This window comes from Schistocerca piceifrons, chromosome 7 (assembly GCF_021461385.2).
Source record: "Schistocerca piceifrons isolate TAMUIC-IGC-003096 chromosome 7, iqSchPice1.1, whole genome shotgun sequence".
Lineage (NCBI taxonomy): Eukaryota > Metazoa > Arthropoda > Insecta > Orthoptera > Acrididae > Schistocerca > Schistocerca piceifrons.
The window spans coordinates 289,023,731-289,041,985 of NC_060144.1; positions in this window are offsets into that span (position 1 = coordinate 289,023,731).

The following is an 18,255-nucleotide window of genomic DNA, read 5'->3' on the forward strand; positions in this document are numbered from 1 at the left end:
CTTTCTTGCCCTCTCCACCTTCAATTTACAAACAGTTATTCTTAACAATATGCAGTAAGAACCTGCATTGAAAAACGCTGATCTCCTTTCTTTATTCTCATTTGAGGTAGTTAAACAGTAACAAAAAGCTAGCACTTGGCGTTGCAAAACTATGTCCCCCTCTCGGTCTACTTGCGCATCTTGGCTAGTGATTATGGACCACTGTAAGCGCAGCCGCGTTTCACACTCACTCTTCTAAATTATTTAGATTACCTAGCAGTAGCTGCTTTCACAGTTCGTTAACTACCTTGTCTTGCAGAACCTAAGGTCGCTGTCAGGGTCTCGCACTCTTCAAAAGCATTCAAAATTTTCAAGCTCCGCATTCCACTCACAGATGTTATCTTTTAGGGGCTTTATATTTTTTTACCGTTCTGTCCACAATAGCAGTTCTGCAGGACTCTGCCAAAAACAGCTTTCACGCATCCACGACCCTCACCTTCACCCACATGACACAGATCGTTAAATCGAGACTCGCTTGTCCTAAAGCAATGTGCAGATAAATCAGATACTTCAGTAGACGCCCAACGATAAGGAAACAACTAAACGGGCATGAGAAAGATGCCCGCCATTTATCACAAGTCATTTGTTACTTCACAAGAGTCCAACAATCTTTTATTGCACAAATACCGAAACATTAATAAAATACAAAGGACTCAGGCAGTTACTCCAGAATTACTTCAGGTAAACCAGTTGATAATTAGTTAGTTAATTTACACGAATAAAATGCACTAATTTGAGAAGGATTAACAAGAAGTAGTGTAATAAAATGTAACTCAAACATGCACTTGGGGCCGGGCAAACAGTGACAACAATATGCTAAAGATTACAATTCGATATTTGACTGGATAAAGGGCGTGGTTGACATTAATTAACATAACTCACAACAAGTGTAGTAACAAAAACCTACGTAAGTCTTATATCTGACGAGCTGAGGCCCAAAGTACTAATATTTTAGGCAACGGGCATAGGAACAATTCTCAACACAAATATTCAATATTTAATCAATCAGAGAAGTTCCTTGGGCATAATCAAGGTACTGACGACGAAAAATAATAAAATATCATCTAACAAATTGAGCATTACACCAGTATTAAAACTAGCACTTTGGGAAACCAAACTTCAAACAGAGAAAACACGGAAGGGGCAGGTGCGACCCGCCAGGTCTGGTAAGATGGTTTAGACCAACGTGAACTTCTGGTTAAATTAACGCCCCATTGCCGCGAGATACAAACTCAACGTATGAGGGATGCCGTAGCAAGCCAAGAGGCTGCAACGTCTCAGAGGGCACGGTGAGACGGGAAGCGGCGTGCCGCCCGCGTGCACGTACGAAGCGACGCGGACAAGCTAAGCCCGATGAACAGGTAGGTAACAGATAACACTCCAAGCACTGCCACCAAACGCTACGAAAATCTCGGCAAGCCGAGGGCAAATAAGCAGACATATAATTCATGCTTAGTAATCATATAACAAATGAAAATGCACAGACCAAGACAAGAAACTTAATGTGAGCGTGGCCCCAAGCCCCAAGCAAACCTTACGTACTACAACAGGAATATTACAATAAAACTAAGACGATTAACCTGTTATTCGTACAATAGAAGACAACAACAAGTTAATGTAATGTCCAAGAAATCAAAGGGTAATCAAACATAACAACTTAAGTGACTTATGTGGTAACAGGCAAATCTTGACAGTGTAACACTAAAAGTAACTACAATAGCAATTACATTTAGAACGATAAATATTAAATTTCTTGAAAGGGGCAAAAACTCACCAGAGTTATGAAACTTTATTACCAAAATAAATCAAGATTCAATGGGCCACTAACGTTTCCTTACCACGGTCGTAGACAATTTTACAGTCAGTGAAGCAAGAACTCCCAATACAAAAAAGACTCAACATCGACCTCAGTGGTCATTAATACACGTGGCGGCGATGAGCATATGACAAAGAATTTCAGGACCCAATGACAGGCTGCCTCGGCATGGATGTGTGTGATGTCCTTAGGTTAGGTAGGTTTATGTAGTTCTGACTTCTAGGGGACTGATAACCTCAGAAGTTAAGTCCCATAGTGCTCAGAGTCATTTGAACCATTTTGAACCAATGACAGGAAAAACAGGTATTCAACAAGTTGCAATTTAAAGAAATTTTAAACCCATCAAATATGGCACTCAGGTAATTCCAGACAGAGGTACAAAGAGATAAATTTAATATATGAGACAGAGTGCACGAGAAAATGTACAGCATTCCAACACTCACATCAATAACTGTGCCTCCCTAATCCAGGGTAAACCGGCAACGTCAACATTAGGCCCAAGTATTGCCGACCAACAAAACTGTACCGACCACCGGCCACTTAATCGTGCACCCGCAAGCTCCGTGAACAGCTCACCGTACGTCACACGTGCCTCTTGTTTCTCTTTCTCTCTCTCTCTCTCTCTCTCTCTCTCTCTCTCTCTCCGTGACTGCGACCGACTGCCTGCCCATGTGATCAACAACCCGAAGAAACTGCAACCAAAGATTCAACTAAACGGCGACCGAAGCGCAACCCACTGGCTATACAGAGACATATCGCGCCAGTAGTAAAAAATGTAAGAACACAAAACGAATCTACACGGCTCAAAATCAGTATTGTAACTTTAGTATCAGCGCCTGCTGTTTCACCTAGCAGGTGTCTTGCTGTCTTTTGCGATTTCTACCGGAATACAATACACACAGTCAGCGTCTAGCTTCAGCAATTCTGCGAACCGGTGTGATGCAAAACTTTTTTTCGTGTGTGTATTCTGATTGGATTGGATTTTTATTTTGGCTTTTCCTTCAGCAATAGGACAGTTGGGAGAAACTGACGTGTAACATCACTTCTTCCTGCTCTTATGCATTTATGCAGATGCAGTCCCGCCCTGAACTTGTTATAGCATTAGTGCGTCAAGTAGATTTGCACTACTGGGGAATGGGTATTATGTGTTCATTTGCGGCATTGTTTGTTTGGATTACGGTTTTGCCGAGGATACACATTATCATTTATAATATTCCTTTTTAATGTAATTAGACATCACACGCTCACTCCTTTCCTTGTTGCCATAAACTTAACTCTATCAACCATAACTCATTTATCTATTGTACCAATTCACAACTCATTTACATTTCTTTCAAAATTAACATCGTAGAGTCTACTTTTAGTCTGACTCACATTAACTCTCAATTAATTTACAAAAGAATGTGATATTGAGTTTCTTTTGTCATACACTCACTAATGTCCACGACGTGCTCATATTTTTTCATTCTTTAAACATCAGTTGAAAGGAAGTTCAGATATGGTAAACACAGCCCAACGCTTGAAAATGCATCGTCACACAATAATATATGTACCAGATACATGTAATATTCATGATATACGTTTCTGGCAGAGAACAATGTAAAACAGAAAACACACACACACAAACACACGCACAGAAATCGGGATACATATAGCAACAAACTCTGTACAAAACAATGCCAAATAAAAGTGTATACAAAAATACTAAATTTCACACTTTACACAGATATTACAATTGCGTTATTGTGCATGAAGTAGTGTGTACATAGCGGTCCCATTGGTGCAATTTAACATTAAACACGCAATAAAACAAAACTGGTGGAGTCAAAGAGTACAACATAGTTAATAAAACTGTAGGTATGTGACGGCACTGTCAATGTGTAAAATTCTCTGACGTTTCAATCCTAGTCGAAAGTTGCCTTCCTCAAGGTGTTTTTGCAAAAACGTCCTGAGCAAGGCCGTTTGCAGTAGTGGCTGAAACGTCAGAGAACTTTACACATAGGCAATGTGGTCACATACCCAGAAGAATTTTATTGATCGTGAAAGAGCCATGGAAGCCTACGCTTACAGTACAACGTAAGTGTGTTCTCCGTATAAGATAACAATTAAATAAGTTAAAGCATAAGAATTTTACGGACATCTTAATACAGTCCACATCAACACCTGCAGGTTATACTCTGTAATGCAAAAAATGGAAGACACAGAAAAGTCCATTAAAGAGTTACTGAAAAATCGTCGGTTTGAGGGGCAAATAAGTCCATCACATGGGTTTGGCATAGTCACAGGTTTGTTACAAGATGTACACGGTTAGTTTCTATATCCATTTGTTACGGCAACAAGTGAAGTTTATAGAGGCAAATCGATCGTAGGGAGACGGAAACGTGGTTTGCAATGCAAGATCGTTCTCAACATACAGATTCACCGTATTTTCCTTGTTGCACACACATACTAAGCCACAAGTTCAGTGTTCGCAGTACTGGGAACCATAATCGGCGTGACACACATCCAAATCTCTGATATCATCGCAGCTGTTGACATTATTTTTTTTAGCACAAATCTAGGAACAAAGTCGAAACAATTTCTCCTGGTTCATGAAAACATCACAAAGTACAAAAAAGTTGAATGGTCAGTGATGTTTCACTCTTTCAACATTGTGAATCGCGATTGGTGTTCACTTGTGAAGCGGACATAGACCTCCTGTCTCTCGAAAGTGTTCCATTGTACGTTACGTGTAAAAACACAGCAACTTATCACATGGGGATCACATAGTAGTTCGTTGACAGATTACACGGAGATCCAATCTGACAGCATTACTTGCATATGAAAACAATGTGCCTGGACCACAGGTGTCTTGTGTTAGTTAAGTCTGGGACCAACCTGTTGTGCTCTTACTCAACGGCGAGGTGGTAATGGGTTTCTGGAAATCCCTTGGGACGTGTGCTCACGTGGCAGCTCATTCAGCAGCAGAAGATAAGCGCTGAGACTGTTGTTGCAAGAGTCTATCACAGATGGTGGGCAATGACCGACGGCACACATTGCAAAACTTTGTTCGCCAGCTTCTACAAATTTCAGTTTAATTTTCTCACCATTCAAACCCAGTAGCGCAACCTCTCCTTGAAAATCAGTATGAAAATGTACAGAAGAATTTAGAAATTAGAGTATTTGTACAGTTCAAGGAAATGCAGGAGCACATAAACCGAAAGAACGGAGAGATATTAGATGCACTCATGAAAGAGAAAGGCACTTGCAAACATTGGAGTATTAATGGAAGAGTCCTATTTGATATGGTTTCATTATGTCTCGATAACTGCTGGATGGTGGTGGTTAGTCTACTGACTCGTTCTGTTACCTTTCCTAGCGTATTGCTCTGTAAGCTTTCGTTCTCCTCCTTCCAGGGTGTGACAGTTACAATACTCCTCACTTTTGTATCAATATTCTGCACAGAGTATGTCCTGTGCGTTGGTATCAATGGTTTTTGCATTGGTATCAACATCTCTCTTTAATATGTCTGCCATCCCCTCAGTATTCTGCGTTAATGTGTTTACCTTTGCCTTCTGATGGGCCTCTTTCATGAGCTGTTTCTTTACTTCTGTAACGTGTCTATCAATCCTCTTGTTAAACCTTTTAAACTGTTCCTCGTATCTCTTCATGTGTTCGCGTAGTTTCTTATTTAATACAGTAACCGGTTCTTCTATTTTTTGTTCAAATTTTCACTATTCATGAGCAAACCCTTGATTTTCTTAAAATGCCCCTCATTTTTCTCCTCGTTTTTCTTAGAAGGTTCTTCCGTTTTCATGAACTGTTCCTTATTTTCTTTTTTAAATGTTCAGTCAGAAACCTATGCAGTTCTATTACAGCAGGGACCGAGGTGTGAGCTCACTAGTGGCGTCACTAAATGATTTCATTGGCTGTCATTTCGGATGTCTCTGCTACGCGTGCAATTTTCTTACCATCTGGTCTCCTAATCTCTGCTTCGGACACTTCATCATTAACGTGCTTCTGACTTTACTCGTTCCCCACATTAGTTTCATTTTGTGATGCTGCGTCTAATAGCTGGATAAAATCAACTTATGTGGAATAATTTATACTGCTGCAGTCACTTTTACTAATATTTTACTAGCACAATGCATTTCGACAGCATGCTGCCATCATCAGGTGCATTATACAGTCAGTTATACATCACCTGTATAAGTAACTGTATAATGCACTTGATGATGGCAGCATGCTGCCGAAATGCATTGTGCTAATAAAATATTAGTAAAAAGTGACTGAAGTATTATAAATTATTCCACATAATCTTATAATACATTCACAGACCTCAAACAACTCCATATAACATGGATAAATTTAAATTTAAATTCTACTGGACACACTTATATCTGAAGAACTGTCTACCGTTTCTGAATTATCTGCACGCTGAATTTCTACTTCCCTCATTGTTGCTAACTTCTTGCTCATATCCATGTAAATTTCGATACGAGTAACCAAGGTGCTCAGTTAACTCAGTTTATGAAAAAGTGCAAGTGAAAGGAATTATCAGTCATTGGTAGTGATAAAGTAATTCCTTGGGAAGCCTGGAAGAAGACTCGGAATATGATTTCGATGAATGCGTACCTACATAAAGCACTTATATTCCCATAGGTCATGCCTTGATTGCCTCAGGATTAGTGTTTGGAGACAGAAGCTGATACAAAAGTGTATGTGTTTGTATCAATGGTCAGGACTGAATCCATGCTAAACCTTTAATTGCACACTAGTTTTCAGAATGAATATTTAAATTACTGAATCTGGGTAAAAAGATTCGACTCACCCTGCAATTCGCCCCAATGTTGCAGGTACACCTCACAATATTTATCAGCAGGTTGTGACTGCAGTGGCTGGAAAATCAGTTATTGGCTATGTACCAACAACTTGCACCTGCATTTAAGCTCAAGGCAACCAGATCAGAACTTAAGAGAAGTATGCCGAAGAAGTTGCCTGCTCATCAAATATGCCCGAGCTGGTTCCTATGCGTAGAGACACTAGAGATGGCACCCGGTTGAAAGGTACTTTCCAGTTGTCTGTCTCTTACATTGAAGACTCAGATGTCTGACGTTTTTTGGCGTCACATAGCTTTGATTGGCTGAACGAAAAATATTCGGAGCAATAGCCACCAAAAAATTGTCTTGAACGACGCTACTCTCCTCCCTTTACTTTCATTTCAGGTGGTTAACCAGTAACAAAATGCGTAATACTTAGCACTGCCAAACTGTGTCTCTCAGCTGTTCTACTTTCGCATGTCAGCCAGTGAGAGTGGACTACTGTAAGCACAACTGTATAGCTCACTCCTAAGTCTAAATTATTTAGTTTATCTAATAGTATTCGTTTTCACGTTTCGTTAAATATTTTACATTGCAGGGCCCGAGCACAATGCCAGTGTCTCAGACTCTTCAAAGGTATTCCAGATTTACCCGTTCCCCATTTTATTCTCAGATATTATCGTTTGTGACCTGCGTATTTCGACGAATTCTGATTTTCTACCGTTCCGTCCACAATATCGCTCTTCCAGGACTCCGACAAAATTAACGCACACTCCCCAACCACACAAAGCGCGGTAAAAACAGGCTCCATTACCTTGACACAACCTGTAGATTTGATCTTTATTGTGACTTTCACATTTCCTACGGCCACGGTCACTTCTCTCAAAGCGAAGCAAAGCCTGACATCCCGGCATTCTCCATAGCAGATGCCCGGCAGGCTTCTGCGAATTTTGTTGGGGCTGTTATTGTCTCCCAGTTATGACGCACGGGTGGTCAGCTTGTTTACAGCTACATACAATTCGCTTTCTTTGAGGTATCTTGTTTGGCATGCATGCAGTCCAATATATGGTAACGTAATCTACGTTATTTAAGCAATGCTGAATACTGGTACTGATACATTTTTCATATGTTCGTGGAATTTAATTCATTGTATTTGATTTGTCTCTTTATGTGTGGTTTTGCCTAATTTACGACTCTGTTTTAGAGAAACGGTCACGTAATACTTACTCAGATTCCGTCTTTCCCAGCCCTACCAGGACCCATGTTTGTACATTCTAAAAGACAAAAAGGCTGTTCACAATTATCTCTCTGCATATAGATGTTTCTCAGCCTACTCTACATGAAAAAAATACCCTTGAGAGAGGTTGGTGTAGGGGTATTACAACATTACCCCATGGAAATTATAGTGAGCGTCATAATTCAAAATGACCCTCCAATATTTGCCAGGAGTTTTCATGTGAACTACTGACTAGGAAATACATGCTTTGAACATTGTAAAATGTGACTTTATGAATAATTTAAAATACTGGCTGAGCATGTGGCACTTACCAAACCAAATCTAATGTTGAATTTTACATATTAGTACTATTGATTCATAACGAAATCGCGAGACGCTACAGTAGGTTACACATTGAATTCGCAAGTAGTGGAATTCAGCCACTTATGGAACAGCACAAGGTTATAAACACCATAATTAGCAAATACTATAAACGACCTTTGCACAATGCAAGTTAGTGAACACCTCAATTATCCAACAAATGCCTAAGCTCATATACTGCCGCTCTCTTTCACAAGAACGCTTAAGCTGTGGAGCCTCAAGGTTCTGTTTGCAAACTTCAGCATATTTAAGAAGCTTTATTTGCGTGTAATGTAGTTGAAATTTCGAAATAAATTTAGTGTGGAGTTTTAAGCTTTGCGCCTTTGTTTTAAGTAACCTAATCAGAGCTTCAGAGACCAAAGGCTTTGGGTTGGATCTACAGTATGTGTAACTAGCTTTATTTCCGTGTAATTTAATCGGAATTTCACAACAATAACTAGTGTAGAGCTGTTGTCCTATGTCTTCTAAGCTTCAGAGACCCAAGACCTTGGTTCAACCCCTGGCAACCGCAACAATATCTGTTGCATTACGTTCTTGATCTACAGCTGTTTATATATATATATATATATATATATATATATATATATATATATATATATATATATATCCGACAGTGAAATCATATTACCAATTCAACTGAAATTGTTGCTCTTTAGCAGTACATACACGCTAAAGCGCGTGTTCCAAATATTTAACTGTTGATTCACCATTGGACAGTGACTGTCAGATAATAGTGCAAATTGAAAATATTCGTCATAATATGAAAGAGCAATTTACTGAGATGGAGTGTGGCGAACTACGTAAGCAAATGAACTATATCTTAAGGTTGATGACAACGATGTATGGTCCATCTCATTTTCCTCCTTAGCAAGAAGGCATCCATCGTCGACATGTATACTCGTAGAACTCCTACAATGAAGCTATCATCAGAACACCCTTCACTGTGTGTACTTACATCATTCTTGTGTAGATAATCGGTACCAGTTACATAGTGTATCATGGATTACAACCGATCGACTATATATACAAGTATAGTGTATATGGTGATTCACAGTGTACAAATGTATGTATGCATTCAATACTAATGTCTTCTTCCATAACTTCTATAAATATTATTAAATCATTGGACCTTGGAACTCTTCGAGGTGAACAACGTTTATTCTCACTTCTTCTTAATCCGATGTATATTTCGCCAAATGGTCGGATTAACATTTTTAAATGCCTCACCTAGTATACAGTATATACAACTATGATAATACTCACACACACACACACACATACAAAATGAATGCATTCATTCATTTGGTGCATTGTGAAGGTATAGCACGGTGTCAGCATCATTCTCGGAAATGGCTTGTCTATCAACATAATGTGACAGTCCAGTCCAGTTTTGCAGTACAGTGTGTATCACATGTTATCTCAATTCAAAATCTACTTGGTGTACCATAAGTGGAATTGCTTCAGAGGTGTGACCACCAACACTATCAAACAAAAACTTCAAGTAATCATCAACTGCGAGATTTCTTGTGACCATATGACTCCAACCCTTAGCCTGCCTAACGGCTTAAACTTTGCCTGGGTGGTATGCATATAATTTTAGACGAACACCAATAAGCTCTTTGTTCTGTGATACATTCCTCTTCCATAAGACAGATCACATTGTTTTTTGTGTGCGTTATGCCGTAAGGGTTATTAGCTTTATTCCATATTTCTCGAATTCGTCGGGGTTGCACCTTACAACTTCATATGGTTCTTAGCCGTTCACCCAATAAATGAAAGTCAGGATCTATATACAGTAGCTTCTACTCCTCAAAATGAGGTTTAGCAAACTCATAATGAAACCGGTACTTCTGAAGTCTAGACAGGTCTAATATACGCATACTTGTGTAGAAAGGTTTTTGAGCTTTACCGAATCCTATTCTTTGTTGAATACAGTAGCATACTTATAATTTGGCTTGGCGATAAACCGTTTCATAACGCAATATCTATCCTACTTACTGACCAAATAAATATCACCATACATTCGAAGATTTTCCGTCGTTTTCTCAAAAATAGAATTATTCTTTAGTTTACAGAAATCTTTTCAAGAGAACTCTTTGAAGAAACTCCCATTTTAGTATTTATAGCAATATATTTCTTCAGCCAGGCTAACTGATCGGATTTAATAAGGTGGAGGGCTTTACCCAGTTTCATTGTAGTAGGGGTTGAAGGTTTCTGTATGTATGATCAACTTTGTTTTCTCCTTGAGTTGCTTCATTGGCTTGAGTTGAGAAACTTTCCTTGGAACTCGATGCTCTGGACATTGTGGTAAATCGCTGTGTACATCTTGCAAATTATTAACATACCTGTACTAAGCGCCAGACGGCGTGGAACTCGATGGCGACTGGAGGTCTCTGCAGCAGTCGCGCCATAAGCCGTGGCTGCCTGCGCTCCTGGGCCGAGTCTAAAGTGAGGACGCTACTGTGGAGCATGTGGTCCCAGCGGCCAATAGCGACATACTCTGTCGTGTATTTAGGCGGCTGCCCCTCACTCAGCGAGGTGGTCTGGTATTCGCATTGAGTCGGTTGATATCTCGCTTACAGACATCGTGTTTATGTTGCATGTGCTTATCTCCTGTTTACGAGTGGACATTGTTTTGATTTCGTGAGGTTATTTCTTGTGACCCTGTTACTTACTACTTTGTTGTTGATCTTTGTATCTTGTCCGATTGTCTGGCGTTGTGCTTGTCCTTCCATTCCCATTCGTCCGTCTTGCTTTTTCGTGGGCCACTCCCGTTCAATCCCACAGCGTTTTCGTTAGCAGCAACCCCACAACCGTTCCTGTCGCAGTTACAACATTTTGGCGACAAAGTAAACGGTAGTAGTTGTTAAAATGGGGGCTAAGTTGGTCTGTCTTCTGGATCAACGGCAGCAGCTCATGCAGAAGCAGCAGCTCCAGTTAGACATTTTACAAAAGTCGATGCGGTTGCTAATGGACAGGACGCATTGCCACAACCGCTTCTGAGTCCTTGGGTGTCCGATGCTTTCCTACGTCCGCCGTCGTTCCCACCATTTTAAAACGCTAAAGGTGACTGGGAAACATACTTACATCGGCTGAAACAACATTTCACGGCTTTTCAAGGCACAGATGACCCCTTGGGCCTCCCCAGACACATATTCTTTCCTCTCCGCAAGTTGGCACCCTTGTCCGATCCTGTGGCTCTCTCTTTCCAGGAGGTATACCTTTAGCTGACAAACTTTTATTCACTGCGCTGGCATGTGGTAGCCTCTCGGCTGGAGTCCCACCATTGCCGTAAACAGCCTTTTCAGTCGTATCGTTTCTGGGTCAATGAATTGCAGGGTCTCAGCTGCCGATGTGATTTACATGCACCTATCACCAGTGTAAGGCTTCGTATGTGGACTCGCTGATCAGGGATGAGGTGGTTCAGCTGGCTCCCGATCCTGAGACCCGCACTGTAGCGTCGAAACTCGATAATCCCTCATTCGAAGAGATTCTCCACAGTGCCCACTCATCTGAAATTGCTCAGGCGGCTAACGAGCCTCTCATGGCGCTGCCGCATGTGGCTGCGATCGATGCGTCTCTGCGGGTTCCGCCCTCGCGATGTCGACGTGGCCTGGACAACAGAGGCCAGCGACGTCGGGACCCCACTTTGTCCGACGTCTCTATGGCATCTGAGGCTCCGGTCGCCCCTCGCCGCCGTTCGCGCAGCCGGCTTTCATCTTGCCCACAGCACTATACTGCACACTCTGAAGCTGATTGCCCCCACCGCTGGAAAACGTGCACGCTGTATTAGAAGGAGGGCAACATCTGATCTGCTTGTCGTAGTCGCTCGACTCACTCCAGTTCTGCCCATCAGCATGGAAGCTATTCCTCATGCTACACCTTTTTACTCAGGATGTCAGTTTTCAGTTCGACACTGGGTCCACCGTCTCCCTGATTCATATCGTGACATATACCCGCCTGGGCTCCCTTGCGTTGTCACCTCCCTCTCGGCGTTTGGTCGTCTACGGTGACGGCTCCATCCCCATTCGTAGACAGCTCGTCGTTCGGGCGACATACAAACATCCCCAGTTCCTTACCCTATTTTTCGTCGACCATCCGTCGAATTTGAATGTTTTTGGCCTGCATGCGTTTCAACTGTTTAGCTTTTCAATTTCTGATGATGTTAAGGTCGTTTCCAAGGCTTTTCCTTTTCACGACTTGGACGGTTTGTGTTCGGCTTTTGCACCATTGTTTGCATCGGATGTCGGGTGTGTTTCACGTTTTCAGGTGCACATCACACTTCAGACAGATGCGCAGCCTCGCTTTTTCTGAGCGAGACCTATTCCGGTGGCCTTACGGCGAGCGTTCAAGCAGGAACTTGATCGACTCCAGGCTGCTGACATCCTAGAATCTGTGACATACAGCGCTTGGGCGACATCAATGGTGGTCATACGGATACCCAATGGGTCCATTCGGCTGTGTGGGGACTTCAGCACGACTGTCAAATCTCAGTCCTTAGTAGACACTTACCTCATTCCCTGACATGAAGAACGTATCACCAAGCTGACTGAGGCATACCACCAGTTACCCTTGGATGCCGATTCCCAGAACATCATGGTTATCAACACACATTTCAGATTATACAAAAACTAGCGCCTTCCATTTGTTGTCTCTTCGGCGCCGGAAATTTTCCAGCATTTCCTGGAGCAGCTTACACAGCCTATCACAGCCTGCGTGAATTATCTGGACGATATCTTGGTCTCTGGGAATTCCCGCCAGGAGCATTTGCACAACCTCAGCGCCTTATTTCACGCTCTGCATTCTGCAGGTTTACGCTGTCGGCTGGACAAATGTTGTCTTTCTCAACCGGACGTGGAACACTTAGGCTTCTGGCTTAGCAAAGATGGCATTCGCCCTTCGGATCGCAATGTCGCGGCCACTGAGGCCCTTCCGCATCCCAAGGACGTATCTAAACTACAGGTGTTTTTGGGATAGGTTACTTAAAGTTCTTACCCCAGGCTGCCTCCGTTGCTCAAACCCTCACTCACCTGCGTCACAAAGCGGTACCTTTTGATTGGACTATTGCCTGTGACCAGGCTTTTATCCATTTATAGGCGACGCTGAAGTCCGCCCCTTGCCTTACTCCCTTCTCTCCGGACCGCCCCTTGGTTGTGGCAGCTGATGTGTCAGCATATGACACTGGGGCAGTCCTTGCACATCAGGATACCGATAGCTTAGAACAGCCCATCGCTTATGCCCCATCACAACGGAACTGCTCCCAGTTTGAAAAGGAGGTCCTGCCGACAGTGTTCACCGACCAAAAATTTCACATCTATCTCTTTGGGGCCAATTTCACCCACCTGACGGAACATAAACCCTTAGTTACGCTTTTCAGACCACACTCTCACCTTCCAGAGCAGATGGCTTAATGTCTCCAGTGTTGGGAGTTATTTTTATGGAATTACACTTACACCATGCTGTATCAGCCCCACCGCCCACCATGCTAATGTGGTCGCCCAGCAGGCACCGATCCTGCGTTTGACCAACAGGAGCTACTCTGCTTTCACACTGATTCTGCCTGCCGGGAAGCGCCGGATGGTCTGCATCTTCTGGCTGCTCACATCGCCACGGCTACACGCTGAGACCCTATCTTGTGGCAAGTTCTCCGCTATGTGGTCCATGGTTGGCCCTACTATATTTCTCGCTGGATGCGGACCGACTTCAGCCCCTGGGGCCAACTGTCCCACAGGCTCTCAATGGTCGATGATGTCCTTCTGTTGGCCATGGTTCAAACGGCTCTGAGCACTATGGGACTTAACATCTGTGGTCATCAGTCCCCTAGAACTTAGAACTACTTAAACCTAACTAACCTAATGACATCACACACATCCATGCCCGAGGCAGGATTCGAACCTGCGACCACAGCTGACACGCAGTTCCAGACTGAAGCGCCTAGAACCGCACGGCCACACCGGCTGGCGTTGGCCATAGAGTCCAATGCCCATTGGGTGGTCATCCCTCCGGCTTTCTTGCTTAGTTTGTTACACTGTGGGCACTGCAGTATGTCCCACATGAAACTTTTGACTCGCCAGCACATGTATTGGCCCAGCATTGATGGTGATATTAACAATCTGGTCTGCGGGTGCACTGTGTGTGCGCATCACCAGGCAACCCCACTCTGTCCTTCGGAAACTGGACTGTGCCCCGCTGGCCCTGTGATTGCATCCATCTCCATTTTGCTTCCCCATTTTTAGGGGTCCATGTGGTTACTTATAATTGATGCCTACTCCAAATACCCATATGTCGTCTGCACGGCATCCATCACCACTGGGGCCACACTCACGGCCCTGGCCCATGTTTTCGCCATTTAGGGCCTTCATCACCCATTGGTCTTTGATAATGGCCCCCAATTCATGGCATCCTCCTTCCTCGACTTCTGTCAGGCGAACGGTATCAAAAATATCCGTTGCCTGTCTTTCCACCTTTCCTCCAAAGGTTGAGCAGAGAGACTTGTCCGCATACTTATACAAAAGTTGATAAAGGCGGTTGAAATATCTCCAACCATGTCTGTCCTCACCCTGTTCTTGAGCACATATCGCACCACTCCAACTGCTGGACATAGTCCAGCAGAGCTTCTCCATGGGTGACAGCTAGGAACCCTACTCCACTTCGTGATGCCATCACCCTCCCACCCCTATTCTTGGCCCTCTCAGCATAACGCCCGCAACGTGGTCTTGTGGGCCCATGTGCACGGGAACAACGTGGGTTGGACGCCTGCCTAGGTCGTCATGGCCCATGGGCAGTGAGTGATGTCAGTGCAGATGTCGAAAGGGTAGGAGCGCCGCCATCGTAACCAACTCTGCCCATGTACTCCCGCAGGACTCCCGCCATCGCCTCCTCCTACACTACCTCCTTTGGGTACAGACGTAGTACTCGAGTCGCAACCCCTGCCCCCGGTTGCTGCCACCCTGCGAGCCTGCCACAGGCCCTCCCCACCCCCAGGTGGATCGGAGGCTCCCTCCAACGCCCTGGCCTCTCGTTCGGACGACCCTTCCTCCCCGACAACAGCAGCTGACGAGCCGTGATCATCTGCCGACCACCGTGGCAATGCCCGGGACGTTTTCGTCACTACGCGCAAGTTTCAGGACCGAGGGATCTGGTACCGAGCGCCGCTTGTTTCGAATCCGCTCCAGATGGCATGGAACTCGTTGACCCCTAGAGGTCTGTGGAGCAGTCGCGTCGTAAGCCGTGGCTGCGCGCGCTCCTGGACCCCAGTCCAGCGTGAGGACGCCACTGTGGAGCACGTGGTCATAGCAGCCAATGGAGACTTACCCTGTTCTGTATTTAGGCGGCTGCCTCTCACTCAGCGAGACAGTCTAGTATTTGCATTGAGTCAGTTGATATCTCACTTACAGACATCGTGTTTATGTAGCATGTGCTTACTTCCCATTTACGAGTGGACGTTGTTTTGATTTCGTGAGGTTATCTCTTGTGACCACATGCTTAATTCTTTTTTGTTGGTGTCTTGCCTGGGTGTCTGTCGTCGTGCTTGTCCTTCCAATTCAGTTCGTCCGTCTTGTTTGTTCGTGGGCCTCTCCCATTCGGTGCCACCGCGTTTTCTTTAGCGGCAACACCACGACCGTTCCTGTCGCGGTTACTACAGGATAAGTCATGTCTACCTCCAGGACATATTCTACCTCAGAAGTAGCTGCCACACATGGAAAATCTTTAAATCTACCGATTTCTTTATTGAATAACCACCGAAATCCTCCATTAGGTAAGGAATGCTGCATAACTTATTTACATAAATCTTTAAGATCCAGGTGTATGATGTAATTTGAATCGACAGATGTTGCAATACTCCGTCAAGTCTTATTTGCCTTTGCATGTACATCTAGGCACTGCCATAATCCACCATCACTTCAATGTTCAGGAAGTAATTACGTATCAACATTTGTTAACAGCTCTAAAATGATTTATGTCTTTTTTAACATTTCGTCTCACAAGTGCCCAGGAATGGGGTAATAAGATATAGGATTCATCTCATACATTTCCATGCATAATATATTCCAGGTTTGCTCGAGGAAGTCTGCAAGTAAGGTATGTACACTCCTCTAAATTATATATCTTGAACCATTCCCAAAATCGGAGCGCATGTTCATATTCCGCATTCGTTACGCCACCACCATTAAGTTTAATGTATAATCTGGCTGTGTTGGGCAAAATCCTTTCTTGGAGTCCTTCCTCTGAATCCACTCAGAGGTGAGCACTCCTTTCCTTGGTACGACCTGAAATTTAGCGTAATCGAAGCTAGTCGAGTGACATCCCGATCGTCCTTCTGCATGGTTTCAGCAAGTTTCTGCAGTGGTGCCTTCACGATACTTAGTAAGTCAAGAAAATATAACATAAAAGTTCTATCCATTCGGGATTTGGAACACTGCAACTGTCCTGTTAAAGCTTTCAGGAATTACTGCAACCAATCGCCAATGTAACCAAATATTCTCCACCATTCTCTTCCACAGTGAGACATACTGTCAAAAATAAGTAATATGCCTTCCAGATCACTTGATAACCGAATTCATTCAAGTGACTGAAGAGTGAGGGAGGGTGAGTGAGGGAGATATCCCTGACAAGGGGGGGGGGGGGGGGGGGAGGGTGTGCTCTTCCAGATGTGGTAGGACGGATATAATCAGATTGCATCTCATGGTCATGTAAAGGGAGGGTACTGAAGTTTTGTTGAGAGAAGACGTGGAGAGTGTGGAGACAGTGTTGGGCGAAAGTGGTGATTGATGATCGGTAGAATGGCAGTATCGGAGACCAGGTGGAAACTAGAGGGTGGCTAGTAATTTACGATATTCGAAGATGTTCGAGATAAACGATAAGGCAGAGAATAATATAAGCTGCTAGAGGATTTGGATTGGGAAGGGTAAAGCAAACCAAACAGCTTGGCAGGGTGCGTAGCCTCAGAGGACCTGTAGGACAACAAAGTGAGTGAGCAGCAGAAATCTATTTCACATTTGCAGCACAGACAGTGGGCGGGATGAGGGATTTATAGGTGTTGGGGATCGTGAAAGGGTACAATAATCATGTTTCGCAAGTTAGTAGTTTTAGTAAATTTAGTCTCTTGTGGGCTTTATTTTGAATGGTTGGTGGGCTGTGCTTCCATGTTCATCGAGTGGCCGAAGTGGCCGTGCGGTTCTAGGCGCTGCAGTCTGGAACCGCGAGACCACTACGGTCGCAGGTTCGAATCCTGCCTCAGGCATGGATTCGTGTGATGTCCTTAGGTTATTTAGGATTAACTAGTTCTAAGTTTTAGGGGATTAATGACCTCAGAAGTTGTGTCCCATAGTGAAAAAAAACAAGTATTAGACCAAGGTTTTTTTGAGTGTTGCTTCACTGGAGTGAGTAGCTATGGTCTGGGGTAGTGTCTTCATCAATAATCAAAACGTCGTCGGTCCTTGGTTAGAGAGCCGCTCCGTAGTGCTTAAATTCTGAATGAAAATAATCAGCAGCAGTTGTGACTTTGCAGAGGAAGTTACCCTAATTCTACCAATGGCCTTGTCTAAGCGGGCAAAAGTTCTGGCCAGTCTCTTGCTCTCGGCATTGGAAATTGCTCCTAAAAGGCGGAAGAATCAGCAGTGATCAACGGCATGAGGATGTAGAAAGCAATGGAAACCACTGCCATTGAAGACACATGTTGTGGTTCCAGAAGACATGTGCCTCTAATTGAAGAAGCGTCATGAGGACCTCTCCTTAGGTAGAAGTTTCCAAACTAGCCACCATTCGGATCTCCAGGGCGGGGGGGGGGGGGGGGGGGGAGGACAGCCAAGGGAGAGATGATCATGGGAAAAATATTGAATAGCCAACGAAAGGATAACGTTGTGCGAGTCAGGGCGTGGGATGTGCGAAGTTTGAACGTAATAAGGAAGACAGAAAATCAGAAAAGGGAAATGTTAAGGCTCAGTCTACATATAGTATGGGGATGGTAAACCGAAATGGAAAGAAGACAAGGTTCTTGGTCA